Source organism: Oncorhynchus mykiss, chromosome 12 (genome assembly GCF_057628025.1).
Source record: "Oncorhynchus mykiss isolate SJ-2025 chromosome 12, ASM5762802v1, whole genome shotgun sequence".
In the NCBI taxonomy this organism is placed as follows: domain Eukaryota; kingdom Metazoa; phylum Chordata; class Actinopteri; order Salmoniformes; family Salmonidae; genus Oncorhynchus; species Oncorhynchus mykiss.
Window position 1 is genome coordinate 70,343,361 of NC_143033.1, and position 18,735 is coordinate 70,362,095.

An 18,735-nucleotide genomic window follows, 5' to 3' on the forward strand; every position below is an offset into this window, starting at 1 on the left:
ATATGACATTCATATATTAGCCATTTCTGAGACTCACCTAGATAATTCATTTGATGATACAGCAATAGCAATACAAGGATATAACATCTATAGAAGAGACAGAAATGCTTATGGGACAGGGGTTGCTGTATATATTCAGAGCCATATCCTTGTAATGCTTAGAGAAGATCTTATGTCAAGTGTTATTGAAGTGTTGTGGTTGCAGGTTGATTTGGCACATCTAAAGCCTTTTCTTTTGGGGTGTTGCTATAGGCCAACAAGTGCTAACAGTCAGTATCTAAATAATATGTGTGAAATGCTTGATAGTGTCTGTGATGTAAACAGAGAGGTCTACCTTCTTGGGGACCTGAATATTGACTGGTTTTCATCACGCTGTCCGCTCAAGAGGAAGATTTTCACTGTAACCAGTGCCTGTAATCTGGTTCAGGTTATTAATCAACCTACCACGGTGTTTACAAACACTACAGGAACAAGATCATCCACATGTATTGATCACATTTTTTACTAATATTGTAGAACTTTGTTCTAAAGCTGTGTCTGTACCCATTGGATGCAGTGGTCACAATATAGTGGCTATATCCAGGAAATCAAAGTTCCAACAGCTGGGCCTAAAGTGTGTAAGAGATCATGCAAAATATTTTGCTGTGACTATTATGTGGACGATGTTAAACATATTTGTTGGTCTGATGTGATTAATGAGGAGCATCCAGACGCTGCACTTGATGGATTTATGAAATTGCTTCTTCCAATTATTGATAAACATGCACCTGTTAAGAAACTGACTGTTAGAACTGTTAAGGCTCCATGGGTTGATGAGGAATTGAAAAACTGTGTGGTTGAAAGAGATGGGGTAAAAAGGAGTGGCTAATAAGTCTGGCTGCATATCTGACTAGCATGTTTACTGCAAATTGAGAGACTATATAGACCCTCCTATCTGTCATATTTTTCATCTGAATCCTGAAGGAAAGTCTTTGTCCTCAGGGCTGGAGGGAAGCCAAGTTTTTTTTAATTTTTTTTATTTCACCTTTATTTAACCAGGTAGGCTAGTTGAGAACAAGTTCTCATTTGCAACTGCGACCTGGCCAAGATAAGGCATAGCAGTGTGAACAGACAACACAGAGTTACACATGGAGTAAACAATTAACAAGTCAATAACACAGTAGAAAAAAGGGGAGTCTATATATACATTGTGTGCAAAAGGCATGAGAAGGTAGGCAAATAATTACAATTATGCAGATTAACACTGGAGTGATAAATGATCAGATGGTTATGTACAGGTAGAGATATTGGTGTGCAAAAGAGCAGAAAAATAAATAAATAAAAACAGTATGGGGATGAGGTAGGTGAAAATGGGTGGGCTATTTACCAATAGACTATGTACAGCTGCAGCGATCGGTTAGCTGCTCAGATAGCAGATGTTTGAAGTTGGTGAGGGAGATAAAAGTCTCCAACTTCAGCAATTTTTGCAATTCGTTCCAGTCACAGGCAGCAGAGAACTGGAACGAAAGGCGGCCAAATGAGGTGTTGGCTTTAGGGATGATCAGTGAGATACACCTGCTGGAGCGCGTGCTACGGATGGGTGTTGCCATCGTAACCAGTGAACTGAGATAAGGCGGAGCTTTACCTAGCATGGACTTGTAGATGACCTGGAGCCAGTGGGTCTGGCGACGAATATGTAGCGAGGGCCAGCCGACTAGAGCATACAAGTCGCAGTGGTGGGTGGTATAAGGTGCTTTAGTGACAAAACGGATGGCACTGTGATAAACTGCATCCAGTTTGCTGAGTAGAGTGTTGGAAGCAATTTTGTAGATGACATCGCCGAAGTCGAGGATCGGTAGGATAGTCAGTTTTACTAGGGTAAGTTTGGCGGCGTGAGTGAAGGAGGCTTTGTTGCGGAATAGAAAGCCGACTCTTGATTTGATTTTCGATTGGAGATGTTTGATATGGGTCTGGAAGGAGAGTTTAGAGTCTAGCCAGACACCTAGGTACTTATAGATGTCCACATATTCAAGGTCGGAACCATCCAGGGTGGTGATGCTGGTCAGGCGTGCGGGTGCAGGCAGCGAACGGTTGAAAAGCATGCATTTGGTTTTACTAGCGTTTAAGAGCAGTTGGAGGCCACGGAAGGAGTGCTGTATGGCATTGAAGCTCGTTTGGAGGTTAGATAGCACAGTGTCCAAGGACGGGCCGGAAGTATATAGAATGGTGTCGTCTGCGTAGAGGTGGATCAGGGAATCGCCCGCAGCATGAGAAACATCATTGATATATACAGAGAAAAGAGTCGGCCCGAGAATTGAACCCTGTGGCACCCCCATAGAGACTGCCAGAGGACCGGACAGCATGCCCTCCGATTTGACACACTGAACTCTGTCTGCAAAGTAATTGGTGAACCAGGCAAGGCAGTCATCCGAAAAACCGAGGCTACTGAGTCTGCCGATAAGAATACGGTGATTGACAGAGTCGAAAGCCTTGGCAAGGTCTATGAAGACGGCTGCACAGTACTGTCTTTTATCGATGGCGGTTATGATATCGTTTAGTACCTTGAGTGTGGCTGAGGTACACCCGTGACCGGCTCGGAAACCAGATTGCACAGCGGAGAAGGTACGGTGGGATTCAAGATGGTCAGTGACCTGTTTGTTGACTTGGCTTTCGAAGACCTTAGATAGGCAGGGCAGGATGGATATAGGTCTGTAACAGTTTGGGTCCAGGGTGTCGCCCCCTTTGAAGAGGGGGATGACTGCGGCAGCTTTCCAATCCTTGGGGATCTCAGACAATATGAAAGAGAGGTTGAACAGGCTGGTAATAGGGGTTGCGACAATGGCGGCGGATAGTTTCAGGAATAGAGGGTCCAGATTGTCAAGCCCAGCTGATTTGTACGGGTCCAGGTTTTGCAGCTCTTTCAGAACATCTGCTATCTGGATTTGGGTAAAGGAGAACCTGGAGAGGCTTGGGCGAGTAGCTGCGGGGGGGGGGGGGGGGGAGCTGTTGGCCGAGGTTGGAGTAGCCAGGCGGAAGACATGGCCAGCCGTTGAGAAATGCTTGTTGAAGTTTTCGATAATCATGGATTTATCGGTGGTGACCGTGTTACCTAGCCTCAGTGCAGTGGGCAGCTGGGAGGAGGTGCTCTTGTTCTCCATGGACTTCACAGTGTCCCAGAACTTTTTGGAGTTGGAGCTACAGGATGCAAACTTCTGCCTGAAGAAGTTGGCTTTAGCTTTCCTGACTGACTGTGTGTATTGGTTCCTGACTTCCCTGAACAGTTGCATATCGCGGGGACTATTCGATGTTAGTGCAGTCCGCCACAGGATGTTTTTGTGCTGGTCGAGGGCAGTCAGGTCTGGAGTGAACCAGGGGCTATATCTGTTCTTAGTTCTGCATTTTTTGAACGGAGCATGCTTATCTGAAATGGTGAGGAAGTTACTTTTAAAGAAAGACCAGGCATCCTCAACTGACGGGATGAGGTCAATGTCCTTCCAGGATACCCGGGCCAGGTCGATTAGAAAGGCCTGCTCACAGAAGTGTTTTAGGGAGCGTTTGACAGTGATGAGGGGTGGTCGTTTGACTGCGGCTCCGTAGCGGATACAGGCAATGAGGCAGTGATCGCTGAGATCCTGGTTGTAGACAGCGGAGGTGTATTTGGAGGGCCAGTTGGTCAGGATGACGTCAATGAGGGTGCCCTTGTTTACAGAGTTAGGGTTGTACCTGGTGGGTTCCTTGATGATTTGAGTGAGATTGAGGGCATCTAGCTTAGATTGTAGGACTGCCGGGGTGTTAAGCATATCCCAGTTTAGGTCACCTAACAGAACAAACTCTGAAGCTAGATGGGGGGCGATCAATTCACAAATGGTGTCCAGGGCACAGCTGGGAGCTGAGGGGGGTCGGTAGCAGGCGGCAACAGTGAGAGACTTATTTCTGGAGAGAGTAATTTTCAAAATTAGTAGTTCGAACTGTTTGGGTATGGACCTGGAAAGTATGACATTACTTTGCAGGCTATCTCTGCAGTAGACTGCAACTCCTCCCCCTTTGGCAGTTCTATCTTGACGGAAGATGTTATAGTTGGGTATGGAAATCTCAGAATTTTTGGTGGCCTTCCTGAGCCAGGAAGTAATTCCGCTACCCAAGAGTGGTAAAGGGGCCTTTACTGGTTCTAACAGCAGACCTGTAAAAGCTTGCTGCCAGCTCTTAGCAAACTGTTGCTAAAAATTGTGTTCGACCAAATACAATGCTCTTTCTCTGTAAACAAAATAACAACAGACTTTCAGCATGCTTATAGAGAAGGGCACTCAACACTGACACAAATGACGGATGATTGGTTGAAAGAAAGTGATAAGATGATTGTGGGACCTGTACTGTTAGATTTCAGTGCAGCCTTTGATATTACTGACCATAACCTGTTGTTGAAAAAATGTATGTGTTATGGCCTTTCAACCTCTGCCATATCGTGGATTCAGAGCTATCTATCTAATAGAACTCAAAGGGTTTTCTTTGATGGAAGCTTCTCTAATGTAAAGTGTGGTGTACCGCAGGGCAGCTCTCTAGTCCCTCTACTCTTTTCTATTTTTACCTATGACCTGCCACTGGCATTAAACAAAGCATGTGTGTTCATGTATGCTGATGATTCAACCATATACGCATCAGCAACCACAGCTAATGAAGTCAGTGAAACCCTTAACAAAGAGTTGCAGTCTGTTTTGAAATGGGTGACCAGTAATAAACTGGTCCTGAACATCTCTAAAGCATTTTATTTGGTATAAATCATTCCTTAAGTTCTAGACCTCAGCTGAATCTGGTAATGAATGTTGTGGCTGTTGAGCAAGTTGAGGACATTCAATTACTTGGTGTTACCTTAGATTGTAAACTGTCATGGTCAAAACATATAGATTCAATGGTTGTAAAGATAGGGAGAGGTCTGTCCATAGTAAAGAGATGCTGTGATTTTTGACACCACACTCCAAAATGCAAGTCCCGCAGGCTCTAGTTTTGTCTAATCTTGATTATTGTCTAGTCGTGTGGTCCAGTGGTGCAAGGAAACATCTAGTTAAGCTGCAGCTGGCCCAGAACAGAGTGGCACGTTTTGCTCTTCATTGTAATCAGAGGGCTGATATTAATACTATGCATGCTTGTCTCTTGGCTAAGAGTTGAGGAGAGACTGACTGCATCACTTCTTTTGATAAGAAACATTGTGTTGGAAATCGCAAAATGTTTGCATAGTCGACTTACACACAGCTCTGACACACACACTTACGCGACTGGCATGCCACCAGGGGTCTTTTCACAGACCCCAAATCCAGAACAAATTCAAGAAAGTGTACAGTATTATATAGTGCACTTATTACATGGAACTTCCTTCCATCTCATACTGCTCAAATAAACAGCAAACCTGGTTTCAAAACACTGATAAAGCAACACCTCACAACACCTCTCCCCTATTTGACCTAGATAGTTTGTGTGTATGCATTGATATGTAGGCTACGTGTGCCTTTCAATTTTTTTATGTAGTTCTGTCCTTGAGATGGTCTTGTCTGTATTGTGTCATGTTTTATGTTTTGTGTGGACCCCAGGAAGAGCAGCTGCTGCTTTTGCAACAGCTAATGGGGATCCTAATAAAATACCAAAATACCAAATACCAGAGGTATTGATGACTTGCAACTCAACTTTGACTTTAACACCAATGACTTGTGATTTGACTTGGACTTGAACCTTACGACTCGACCTGACTTGATTCCCTCCCCAAGCCCAAGTCATTTAAATTATGCTATTTAAAAAAAGTGTGCAGTGCATCAACTCTTCATTTAACGGAATACAGTTTGAAACGGACAGCAGCCAATAAAACTGTGCCAGCTAAGAAAAAGTGTGTGGCAGTGCAGAGGAACGTCGGCGGGTGAATTCAGATTCAGATTGAAGACTTGAAAAGATGATACCCGGATATAAAGACGATGCTGTATCAACAAAAAAACGGATGCAACTTGCAAAACATGCGAGAAGAAAATTGCAGACGAATGTGCAACGTGCAACAATTTCCAATTTTGTTTGACATTTGAAGCTGCACAAAGAACGATAAGTTGTAGATAATATAGCCGACAGCTATATATTTTATTACTTTACTAGTGTATCATGTAGGCTAACTTAATGTTAAATCAATGAGCCTCCACACAGTCAGTGCGGGAATGTGATCATTGCAACCAAGAGTGAGCTACAACATGCGAGGCAGTTGGTAGCCTAAATCCTGCCTGATGTTACTGCTGTTCCTAAACCCACTGACATACGTTACAGGCTGACTACAACGCTCGCGTCGCGTGCGCGAGTGTTGCAAAATACATTTAGAAATATATATTATTAAATTATTGCACCCACACTGCTTGCGTGCGCCAACGAGCGTCTGCATTGCCAAGGTCCAAAATAGAAGTCAGTTATATTTCTGATGCAGATCGCCGGTGCAAGTCCTGCCTCTCCCATCTCCTCATTGGTTTATAGAAGCAGGTACTGAAAGACGAAATAGACCGGTGGCGGTAATGAACGTAATTTATGAAAGTTGCCAATCGCAATATAAAGTCAAGAGAAGAAAAAGCCTGGAAGGAGGAGAGATGACTATAAGCAATTCGGTTGACCGTTTTGTGTGGATTAAGTGGTGGAGTAGAGGACCTTCTGCATTTCAGGTAAAATAACAACTCAATGTTTATATCCCAGGACAAATTAGCTATCAACAGCAAGCTAGCTAAATAGGAAAAATGAGCTAGCAGGTGCAAGCTAACTAGCTAAATTGCCATAAATGCTTCATGCTTTTCGACCTGTCCCCAAATTAATGTCATTGGTTCAGAGTTTGTTTTGATATTTTAACCTGCGTGTCGTGATCGCTTTTGGTGTAGGGGGACAAAATACATTTATGCACGATGGCGCACGCGCGCAGCCGGTTTGGGTTCCGTGTAAGACGGCAGAATCTATTGTCTACAAACAGTATGAATAAAGAACTTTGGGGGGGGGGGGGGGTAATGTATCTGTATCTGTTAAGGTCAGCAGTATATCTTTAAGATTACAATAACCCTTTCAATAATGGTGTGAGGCATCTGGATTATTTTGGGGGGGATCCACCGGACATTCCACGCATATCCCCGGATGCCCCCCTAAAGTTAAAGGTAAAGGTTTGGTATTTTATTAGGATCAGCAGTAGAGGGTTTAATATCTTGCCTACCCTGAGAACTCTTTTTATAAGGGTAAAGGTTAAACAGGTTTAAAACAGTTGTTTCAAAGACAATTTGGGGTGCCCCTTGTGTACATATTGGCCCCTTGTGTGTTAGGACCACCTAGATTAACAACATGTTGACCATTACATCTGGATAGCTGAGAACTCTTTTTTTGTGTAAAACAGTTGCTTCAAAGACACTACACACACATCCCAAGAACCAAGTGCTCTTGTGTAGAGAAAGAGATAGTCTCCCCAAGCTGTTTCTGTCTTTCTCTGAGATTTCATTAAAAGAAAATGTAATTTACCTTTATTTTCTTCAAAATCTTTAGTACAGAAATGCATACATATTACAATTATTAAAACGTTTACTGTGCAATGTTAAACTATAACCTTAATGTTTTTACTAAACCTTTATATAGATCATGCATATTATTATTATTATACAATACTACACTTTAATACCCAATAAATGTTTATACACTACCGTTCAAAAGTTTGGGGTCACTTAGAAATGTCCTTGTTTTTGAAAGAAAAACACATTTTATGTCCATTAAAATAACATCAAATTGATCAGAAATACAGTGTAGACATTGTTAATGTAGTAAATGACTATTGTAGCTGGAAACAGCAGATTTTTTATGGAATATCTACATAGGTGTACAGAGGCCCATTATCAGCAAACATCACTCCTGTGTTCCAATGGCATGTTGTGTTAGCTAATCCAAGTTTATCATTTTAAAACGCTAATTAATCATTAGAAAACCCCTTTGCAATAATGTTAGCACAGCTGAAAACTGTTATGCTGTTGTGCTGAAGCAATAAAACTGGCTTTTTTTAGGCTAGTTGAGTATCTGGAGGATCAGCATTTGTGGGTTAGATTACAGGCTCAAAATGGCCAGAAACAAAGGACTTTCTTCTGAAACTTGTTTGTCTATTCTTGTTCTGAGAAATGAAGGCTATTCCATGCGAGAAATTGCCGAGAAACTGAAGACCTCGTACAACACTGTGTACTACAGAACAGCGCAAACTGGCTCTAACCAGAATAGAAAGAGGAGTGGGAGGTCCCGGTGCACAACTGAGCAAGAGGAAACCAGTCTCAACGTCAACAGTGAAGAGGCGACTCCAGGATGCTGTCCTTCTAGGCTGAGTTGCAAAGAAAAATATTTTCAGCTGTGCTAACATAATTGCAAAGGGGTTTTCTAATGATCAATTAGCCTTTTAAAATTTTAAACTTGAATTAGCTAACACAACGTGCCATTGGAACACAGGAGTGATGGTTGCTGATAATGGACCTCTGTACGCCTATGTAGATATTCCATAAAAATCTGCTATTTCCAGCTACAATAGTCATTTACTACATTAACAATGTCTACACTGCATTTCTGATCAATTAGATGTTATTTTAATGGACAAAAAAATGAGCTTTTCTTTCAAAAACAAAGGACATTTCTAAGTGACCCCAAATTTTTTAACGATAATGTATAATTATTATTTTTGTTGTAAACAGTTTTAAAATGTATTTTTTCTTAGAAATAAGTCCTTAAGTATTTTCCTCTGCTTGTAAACCCATATCTTGTAACCTGACACCTCCCAATGCAATCAAGACCCCCCCCCCCCCCCCCCCACCCCTCAATCAGGTGCATCACAAATAATGGCATCAATGGTTTTGTCATTGTGGCCCAGACATGAATGACACAATACACCTAGAATTGGTCTAGGATACAGGTTTTCTGTAGTTTCTCTCTTTTGAGGTTTCTTGTCACTCATAGTGATCACAGGACAAGTCTAGCACTTACTTATACTCAGGCAGACCTACCCGGAAATGACTCTTTCATTCTGCAAGGGGTCACAAGCTCACTACATAGGAGCTCCATAAGTTCACTACAAAACCTGTTTCCAAATTTCAAACACATTTTCTTTAAAAAGGTCTGTACACCACACATCAATCACCAGGCCATTACGTTTTATTTCAAGCATGTGCTTTACTTCAAAGAGACAGCTTCACTATCAATTTAAATAAGCACACCCGAAATAGCGTGAGAACATCCAAACAGGATGTCCTTAAAAAGGGCATTAACACAGGACACAGGAATAACTCAATCACTTTTTGACAGCAACCGTCTACTATGTTCTCTCTGTCACTCCTGTGACCACAGAGCTCAGTAGAGAAAGTACCTAGAGCAACACAGTTTTTAGACTGCTCTAAATGTGACTCTGTAAAACCATTATTTTATCATAAACAGTCAAAAAAAGATACCAATTCAAGGTGTATTGTGTCCTTCATGTTTGGGCTATAGTGACAAAACCATTGATGTCATTCTTTGTGATGCGCCTGATTATTTTAATGGTGTGATTGATATGAGTGAAAGCCATATCGGTTACATTTTCCAAACCGACGATCACCTCATACTCATTTGCTTCCTGCAGATACCTGTGGCTTTACATTTTTTGAAGATAACTGCGCCACTACAGATGGGATGCCACAACTACATATTTGACTATTGCACCTCACTATTGAGCCACTATTTTCACTGTTTACTTCTTTGTAAACTATCCATAATGGATACATTTCAGGTGGTTCTTGAAGAAGTGGTGGGCTAGTTTGTCTTCTACGTCTTTTGATTGTTGATTTCGGAACAACGAGTACTTTGCGTTTTCAATTTTGGGTTGGTGGTCGATGCTGACATGACTACAGCTGGCAACCAGCAAACTGCCCAACCCATCCATGAAGAACTCTGAAACAAACATATGGACAGGGAAAATGGAATGGACCAAAGATGAATTAGCAAAGACAGAGCAGTGCCTTAAGCGTAATATCAGCAACATGATAATAATCATCTATAGAAACAATTGACTTCTTCAAAACTTAACACAACACTGAAACTGAACATCAGTCTCAAATGTGTCCATCTGTCTTTCTTATTGACGCAGCTTTCCAGATTTCCTCTTGACATAGTTTACAGACTTGCTGCAATCTGTCGATGTGCTGTTGAGCAAGGCACTTAACCCTAATTGCTCCTGCAAGTCACTCTGGATAAGCGTGTGTCTGCTAAATGACTCAAATGTACATGTGAAATGTGTGCAACTGTTTTTACTGGGCTTTTAACTGCCCTCTTAGCATAGGATGAACTTTAATGTCCCTGGTAGGAAAATTGTCTTAAGACACAAAGTACTGCTATGTACAGTACAAAATAGGCTGACTGTACATTACACACTCAACATTGTACATATATTACACGATACCTCTGTCATACACATTGTGCACTTCTCATACTGTATATCTACATACAGAATACATATCGGCCAAGTCTCACTCCTAAAATTATAAAAAAGGATATATATATATATATATATATATATATATATATATTACCAGTCAAAAGCTTGGTCACCTACTCATTCAAGTGTATTTCTTTATTTTTACTATTTTCTACAATGTATAATAATAGTGAAGACATCAAAACTATGAAATAACACATATGGAATCATGTAGTAAAATATATTTTATATTTGAGATTCTTCAAAGTAACCACCCTTTGCCTTGATGACAGCTTTACACTCTTGGCATTCTCTCAGATTTCCACTTTGAAGAATCTCAAATATAAAATGTACTTTGATTTGTTTAACACTTTTTTGGTTACTACAGGATTCCATATGTGTTATTTCATATCCCTCCTAATTGAGATTTTCAAACCTCAGTGGGACTTCCTGGATATATAGAGGTTAAATAAATAAAAAATGTAATAAAGCCCACCACTCTCTTCAGCCGGGGGTCAAAGCCCACTTTGCGCACGGCGTCGGTGCGACCCAGGAATAAGTTAACCACCCCGCTGGTGAAGGAGCAGGTAGGGAAGCCTGGAACAGGTTGGTATGTCACTGCACCCTTTCTGTTCAGACAACCCCCGTCCTCCCCATTACCATCCTCGTACACCAAAGAGAAGTAGAACTGGCCGTGACCCGCCACAGAGCCGCCCACCTGATCACAGGAGGAAGAGAACAGAGCAGGTCCACATGTAGTAGAAATAATAATAATTTGTCATTTCATTTGTAAAGCACATTTCTCAGACCCAATGCGTAGGAAACAAATACAATAAAAACAATCCAAAGCACAGAAAATGTATTAATTATTTTTAGTTCTAGGTAGAAGAACCCTTTTTGCTTCCATGTAGTATAACTGTTCCACAGACGGTTCTACATGGAACCCAAAAGCGTTCTACCCGTAACCAAAAATATTTGAACTTGAACCAAATTGGTTTATCCTATGGGGACAGCTGTAGAACCCTTTTGGAACCCTTTTTTCCAATATTCTGGAAAAAAAGACAACAAACAAAGCTATGAATATGTGTTGTCGGATCCAGAGGACATTAAAATAGAATTAGCAGAGGTCCTTGAAACATGTGCAGCACAGTTTTGAACACTTGGCAGATGTACCAATAAACAGGACATTACAATAGTCCAGACAGGATGAGATAAAGGAGTGGGTGAGTGGCTCAGCTGCAGACTGTGAGGTCGTAACCTGCCAGTGTTCCATAGATTGAAAAATTGGGCTTTGGTCACACTTTTGATGAGGGCCTCAAACGAGAGCTGGCTGTCAAGTATCACACCAAGGTTTCAAACCTCACTGGAGGGGAGGACCTTGACACCATCAATATTGTAAAGAGAAAGTGTTCCAGCCCAAGTCTAAGCAAAACAGGTAACACTTGTTCTAGCCTGGTGACAGATTGGGGATCAGGCTACAGTTACTCTGCTCACCACATCTAGTTCTGGTGTGGCCTCCATCACCTCTACCAGATTCTCAATCTTGGTTTTGTCTGTGAACAGGAAGTCGTCATCGACCCAGAGGAAGTATTTGGTAGTGACCTGAGAGACAGCCAGGTTCCTGCCAGCAAACCAGCCCTTTGGGAAGGAAAATGTCCTCAAAATTACTTTGTAGCAGTGCCCATCTGTGATTTTTTTTTTTATCCTATAAAAGAATTGTAACTGCAGAATGTTCAAAGGCATACAGATGTAGGATCTTAATTTGACCAGCATTGTCATTGCAAAATAGTCCTGCAGCAAAGGAATTTGTGTCATGTATTGTCATGTTGTGTCTTGTTTCTGTCCTTTCCCTTCACCCTGTCTCCCTCTGCTGGTCGTTATTAGGTTACCTTTTCTCCCCCTCTTTCCCCCAGCTGTTCCTTGTCTCCTCCTAACTACCTCGTCACCCCTTTTCCCACCTGTTCCCTTTTTCCCTCTGATTAGTCCTCTATATCTCTCTCTGTTTTTGTTTCTGTCTTTGTTGGATTCTTGTTTGTGTTATTCATGCCTGAACCAGACTATCGTCATGTTTGCTGCAACCTTGTCCTGTCCTGTCGGAATCTGCCGGTCCATCTGAGCCTACGTTTGTTTTGTTATTAAAGAAGCTCTGTTTACGTTAATTCGCTTTTGGGTCCTCATTCACGCACCGTAACAGAAGAATCCGACCAAGAATGGACCCAGCGACTTCGGATCCTCTCCACTCAGCCGTCGAGATCCAGGGAGCGATGCTAGGCAGACACGAGCAGGAATTGTCTGCTGCTCGACATGCCGTTGAGACCCTGGCCACCCAAGTCTCCAACCTCACAGAACAGGTTCACCATCTCCGCCTCGATCCACCGGCCACTTCCAGGGCGTTCGAATCTCCGGAGCCCAGAATCAATAACCCGCCGTGTTACTCTGGGGAGCCCACTGAATGCCGCTCGTTCCTCACCCAGTGTGATATTGTGTTTTCTCTCCAGCCCAACACTTACTCCAGGAGCACTGCTCGTGTCGCCTACGTCATATCTCTCCTTACTGGACGGGCTCGTGAGTGGGGCACGGCAATCTGGGAGGCAAGGGCTGAGTGTACTAACCAGTATCAGGACTTTAAGGAGGAGATGATACGGGTTTTTGATCGATCTGTTTTTGGGGAGGAGGCTTCCAGGGCCCTGTCTTCCCTATGTCAAGGTAATCGATCCATAACAGACTACTCTATTGAGTTTCGCACTCTTGCTGCTTCCAGTGGCTGGAACGAGCCGGCTTTGCTCGCTCGTTTTCTGGAGGGTCTCCGCGCAGAGGTAAAGGATGAGATACTCTCCCGGGAGGTTCCTTCCAGCGTGGATTCCTTGATTGAACTCGCTATTCGCATTGAGCGACGGGTTGATCTTCGTCACCGAGCTCGTGGAAAGGAGCTCGCGTTCTCCGTTGCCCCCCTCTCCGCATCACTACCATCTTCCTCTGCCGGCTCGGGTGCTGAGCCTATGCAGCTGGGAGGTATCCGCATCTCGACTAAGGAGAGGGAACGGAGAATCACCAACCGCCTCTGTCTCTATTGCGGTTCTGCTGGTCATTTTGTCACTTCATGTCCAGTAAAAGCCAGAGCTCATCAGTAAGCGGAGGGCTACTGGTGAGCGCTACTACTCCTGTCTCTCCTTCAAGATCCTGCACTACCTTGTCGGTCCATCTACGCTGGACCGGTTCGTCAGCTTCCTGCAGTGCCTTAATAGACTCTGGGGCGGAGGGCTGTTTTATGGACGAGACCTGGGCTCGGGAACATGACATTCCTCTCAGACAGTTAAGGGAGTCCACGGCCTTGTTCGCCCTGGATGGTAGTCCTCTCCCCAGGATTCAGCGTGAGACGCTACCTTTAACCCTCACTGTTTCTGGTAATCATAGCGAAACCATTTCTTTTTTAATTTTTCGTTCACCTTTTACACCTGTTGTTTTGGGCCATCCCTGGCTAGTTTGTCATAATCCTTCCATTAATTGGTCTAGTAATTCTATCCTCTCCTGGAACGTCTCTTGTCATGTGAAATGTTTAATGTCTGCTATCCCTCCTGTTTCCTCTGTCTCTTCTTCACAGGAGGAGCCTGGTGATTTGACAGGGGTGCCGGAGGAATATCACGATCTGCGCACGGTGTTCAGTCGGTCCAGGGCCACCTCTCTTCCTCCACACCGGTCGTATGATTGTAGTATTGATCTCCTTCCGGGAACCACTCCCCCCCGGGGTAGACTATACTCTCTGTCGGCTCCCGAACGTAAGGCTCTCGAAGATTATTTGTCTGTAGCTCTTGCCGCCGGTACCATAGTCCCCTCCTCCTCTCCCGCCGGAGCGGGGTTTTTTTTTGTTAAGAAGAAGGACGGGTCCCTGCGCCCCTGCATAGATTATCGAGGGCTGAATGACATAACAGTGAAGAATCGTTATCCGCTTCCTCTTATGTCTTCAGCCTTCGAGATCCTGCAGGGAGCCAGGTTTTTCACTAAGTTGGACCTTCGTAACGCTTACCATCTCGTGCGCATCAGGGAGGGGGACGAGTGGAAGACGCCGTTTAACACTCCGTTAGGGCACTTTGAATACCGGGTTCTTCCTTTCGGCCTCGCTAACGCTCCAGCTGTCTTTCAGGCATTAGTCAATGATGTCCTGAGAGACATGCTGAACATCTTTGTTTTCGTTTACCTTGACGATATCCTGATTTTTTCACCGTCACTCCAGATTCATGTTCAGCACGTTCGACGTGTCCTCCAGCGCCTTTTAGAGAATTGTCTTTTTGTGAAGGCTGAGAAGTGCACTTTTCATGCCTCCTCCGTCACATTTCTCGGTTCTGTTATTTCCACTGAAGGCATTAAGATGGATCCCGCTAAGGTCCAAGCTGTCATTGATTGGCCCGTCCCTAAGTCACGCGTCGAGCTGCAGCGCTTTCTCGGCTTCGAACTTCTATCGTCGTTTCATCCGTAATTTCGGTCACGTGGCAGCTCCTCTCACAGCCCTTACTTCTGTCAAGACGTGCTTTAAGTGGTCCGTTTCCGCCCAGGGAGCTTTTGATCTCCTCAAGAATCGTTTTACATCCGCACCTATCCTTGTTACACCTGACGTCTCTAGACAGTTCGTTGTCGAGGTTGACGCGTCGGAGGTGGGCGTGGGAGCCATTCTTTCTCAGCGCTCCCTCTCTGACGACAAGGTCCACCCTTGCGCGTATTTTTCTCATCGCCTGTCGCCGTCGGAACGTAACTATGATGTGGGAAACCGCGAACTGCTCGCCATCCGCTTAGCCCTAGGCGAATGGCGACAGTGGTTGGAGGGGGCGACCGTTCCTTTTGTCGTTTGGACCGACCATAGGAACCTTGAGTACATCCATTCTGCCAAACGACTTAATGCGCGTCAGGCGCGCTGGGCGCTGTTTTTCGCTCGTTTCGAGTTCGTGATTTCTTATCGTCCGGGCTCTAAGAACACCAAGCCTGATGCTTTATCTCGTCTCTTCAGTTCTTCAGTAGCCTCCACTGACCCCGAGGGGATTCTCCCTGAGGGGCGTGTTGTCGGGTTGACTGTCTGGGGAATTGAGAGGCAGGTAAAGCATGCACTCACTCACACTCCGTCGCCGCGCGCTTGTCCTAGGAACCTTCTTTTCGTTCCCGTTCCTACTCGTCTGGCCGTTCTTCAGTGGGCTCACTCTGCCAAGTTAGCCGGCCACCCTGGCGTTCGGGGTACGCTTGCTTCCATTCGCCAGCGTTTTTGGTGGCCCACCCGGGAGCATGACACGCGTCGTTTCGTGGCTGCTTGTTCGGTCTGCGCGCAGTCCGGTAACTCCCCTCCTGCCGGCCGTCTCAGGCCGCTTCCCATTCCCTCTCGACCGTGGTCTCACATCGCCTTAGATTTTGTCACCGGACTGCCTTCGTCAGCGGGGAAGACTGTTATTCTTACGGTTGTCGACAGGTTCTCTAAGGCGGCTCATTTTATTCCCCTTGCTAAGCTTCCTTCTGCTAAAGAGACGGCACAAATCATCATCGAGAATGTTTTCAGAATTCATGGCCTTCCGTCAGACGTCGTTTCGGACAGAGGTCCGCAATTCACGTCTCAATTTTGGAGGGAGTTTTGCCGTTTGATTGGGGCTTCCGTCAGTCTCTCTTCCGGCTTTCACCCCCAGTCTAACGGTCAAGCAGAACGGGCCAATCAGACTATTGGTCGCATCTTACGCAGTCTTTCTTTTCGCAACCCTGCGTCTTGGTCAGAACAGCTCCCCTGGGCAGAATACGCCCACAACTCGCTTCCTTCGTCTGCGACCGGGCTATCTCCTTTTCAGAGTAGCATCGGGTACCAGCCTCCGCTGTTCTCATCTCAGTTCGCCGAGTCCAGCGTCCCCTCCGCTCAGGCTTTTGTCCAACATTGCGAGCGCACCTGGAAGAGGGTCAGGTCTGCACTTTGCCGTTATAGGGCGCAGACTGTGAGGGCTGCTAATAAGCGTAGAACTAAGAGTCCTAGATATTGTCGCGGTCAGAGAGTTTGGCTCTCCACTCAGAACCTTCCCCTTAAGACCGCTTCTCGCAAGTTGACCCCGCGGTTCATTGGTCCGTTCCGTATTTCTCAGATCATTAATCCTGTCGCAGTTCGACTTCTTCTTCCGCGATATCTTCGTCGCGTCCACCCGGTCTTCCATGTCTCCTGTGTCAAGCCCGTTCTTCGCGCCCCCGCTCGTCTCCCCCCCCCCCCCCCCATCCTTGTCGAGGGCGCACCCATCTACAGGGTCCGTAGGATTTTGGACATGCGTCCTCGGGGCCGTGGTCATCAGTACCTAGTAGATTGGGAGGGGTACGGTCCTGAGGAGAGGAGTTGGGTTCCCTCTCGGGACGTGCTGGACCGTGCGCTGATCGATGATTTCCTCCGTTGCCGCCAGGTTTCCTCCTCGAGTGCGCCAGGAGGCGCTCGGTGAGTGGGGGGGTACTGTCATGTATTGTCATGTTGTGTCTTGTTTCTGTCCTTTCCCTTCACCCTGTCTCCCTCTGCTGGTCGTTATTAGGTTACCTTTTCTCCCCCTCTTTCCCCCAGCTGTTCCTTGTCTCCTCCTAACTACCTCGTCACCCCTTTTCCCACCTGTTCCCTTTTTCCCTCTGATTAGTCGTCTATATCTCTCTCTGTTTTTGTTTCTGTCTTTGTCGGATTCTTGTTTGTGTTATTCATGCCTGAACCAGACTATCGTCATGTTTGCTGCAACCTTGTCCTGTCCTGTCGGAATCTGCCGGTCCATCTGAGCCTACGTTTGTTTTGTTATTAAAGAAGCTCTGTTTACGTTAATTCGCTTTTGGGTCCTCATTCACGCACCGTAACAATTTGAATGTTTAGTACATAATGTTGCTTGATTGGTGGTTAGGCTATTAGCTGGCCAAAATTACACCAAATAAAAAGTGGGGGGGGGGGGGGGGGGGGGGGGTAATGTATCTGTATCTGTTAAGGTCAGCAGTATATCTTTAAGATTACAATAACCCTTTCAATAATGGTGTGAGGCATCTGGATTATTTTGGGGGGGATCCACCGGACATTCCACGCATATCCCCGGATGCCCCCCTAAAGTTAAAGGTAAAGGTTTGGTATTTTATTATGATTTTATTAGGATCAGCAGTAGAGGGTTTAATATCTTGCCTACCCTGAGAACTCTTTTTATAAGGGTAAAGGTTAAACAGGTTTAAAACAGTTGTTTCAAAGACAATTTGGGGTGCCCCTTGTGTACATATTGGCCCCTTGTGTGTTAGGACCACCTAGATTAACAACATGTTGACCATTACATCTGGATAGCTGAGAACTCTTTTTTTGTGTAAAACAGTTGCTTCAAAGACACTACACACACATCCCAAGAACCAAGTGCTCTTGTGTAGAGAAAGAGATAGTCTCCCCAAGCTGTTTCTGTCTTTCTCTGAGATTTCATTAAAAGAAAATGTAATTTACCTTTATTTTCTTCAAAATCTTTAGTACAGAAATGTATACATATTACAATTATTAAAACGTTTACTGTGCAATGTTAAACTATAACCTTAATGTTTTTACTAAACCTTTATATAGATCATGCATATTATTATTATTATACAATACTACACTTTAATACCCAATAAATGTTTATACACTACCGTTCAAAAGTTTGGGGTCACTTAGAAATGTCCTTGTTTTTGAAAGAAAAACACATTTTATGTCCATTAAAATAACATCAAATTGATCAGAAATACAGTGTAGACATTGTTAATGTAGTAAATGACTATTGTAGCTGGAAACAGCAGATTTTTTATGGAATATCTACATAGGTGTACAGAGGCCCATTATCAGCAAACATCACTCCTGTGTTCCAATGGCATGTTGTGTTAGCTAATCCAAGTTTATCATTTTAAAACGCTAATTAATCATTAGAAAACCCCTTTGCAATAATGTTAGCACAGCTGAAAACTGTTATGCTGTTGTGCTGAAGCAATAAAACTGGCTTTTTTTAGGCTAGTTGAGTATCTGGAGGATCAGCATTTGTGGGTTAGATTACAGGCTCAAAATGGCCAGAAACAAAGGACTTTCTTCTGAAACTTGTTTGTCTATTCTTGTTCTGAGAAATGAAGGCTATTCCATGCGAGAAATTGCCGAGAAACTGAAGACCTCGTACAACACTGTGTACTACAGAACAGCGCAAACTGGCTCTAACCAGAATAGAAAGAGGAGTGGGAGGTCCCGGTGCACAACTGAGCAAGAGGAAACCAGTCTCAACGTCAACAGTGAAGAGGCGACTCCAGGATGCTGTCCTTCTAGGCTG

At 44.4% G+C, this 18,735-nt stretch overlaps 1 pseudogene across 1 annotated transcript; it reads right to left on the minus strand.

Moving 5' to 3' along the window:
- Positions 1-9,675: 9,675 nt before the first annotated feature.
- LOC149979357 (N-acetylneuraminylgalactosylglucosyl-glucoside beta-1,4-N- acetylgalactosaminyltransferase 2-like) lies at positions 9,676-13,580 on the minus strand (annotated as a pseudogene). The gene is made up of 4 exons (XR_016484804.1): positions 11,936-13,580; positions 10,938-11,159; positions 10,878-10,887; positions 9,676-9,918 (listed from the first exon to the last, which is right to left on the minus strand). The product of XR_016484804.1 is annotated as an N-acetylneuraminylgalactosylglucosyl-glucoside beta-1,4-N- acetylgalactosaminyltransferase 2-like (transcript).
- Between the last annotated feature and the right edge of the window lie 5,155 nt (positions 13,581-18,735).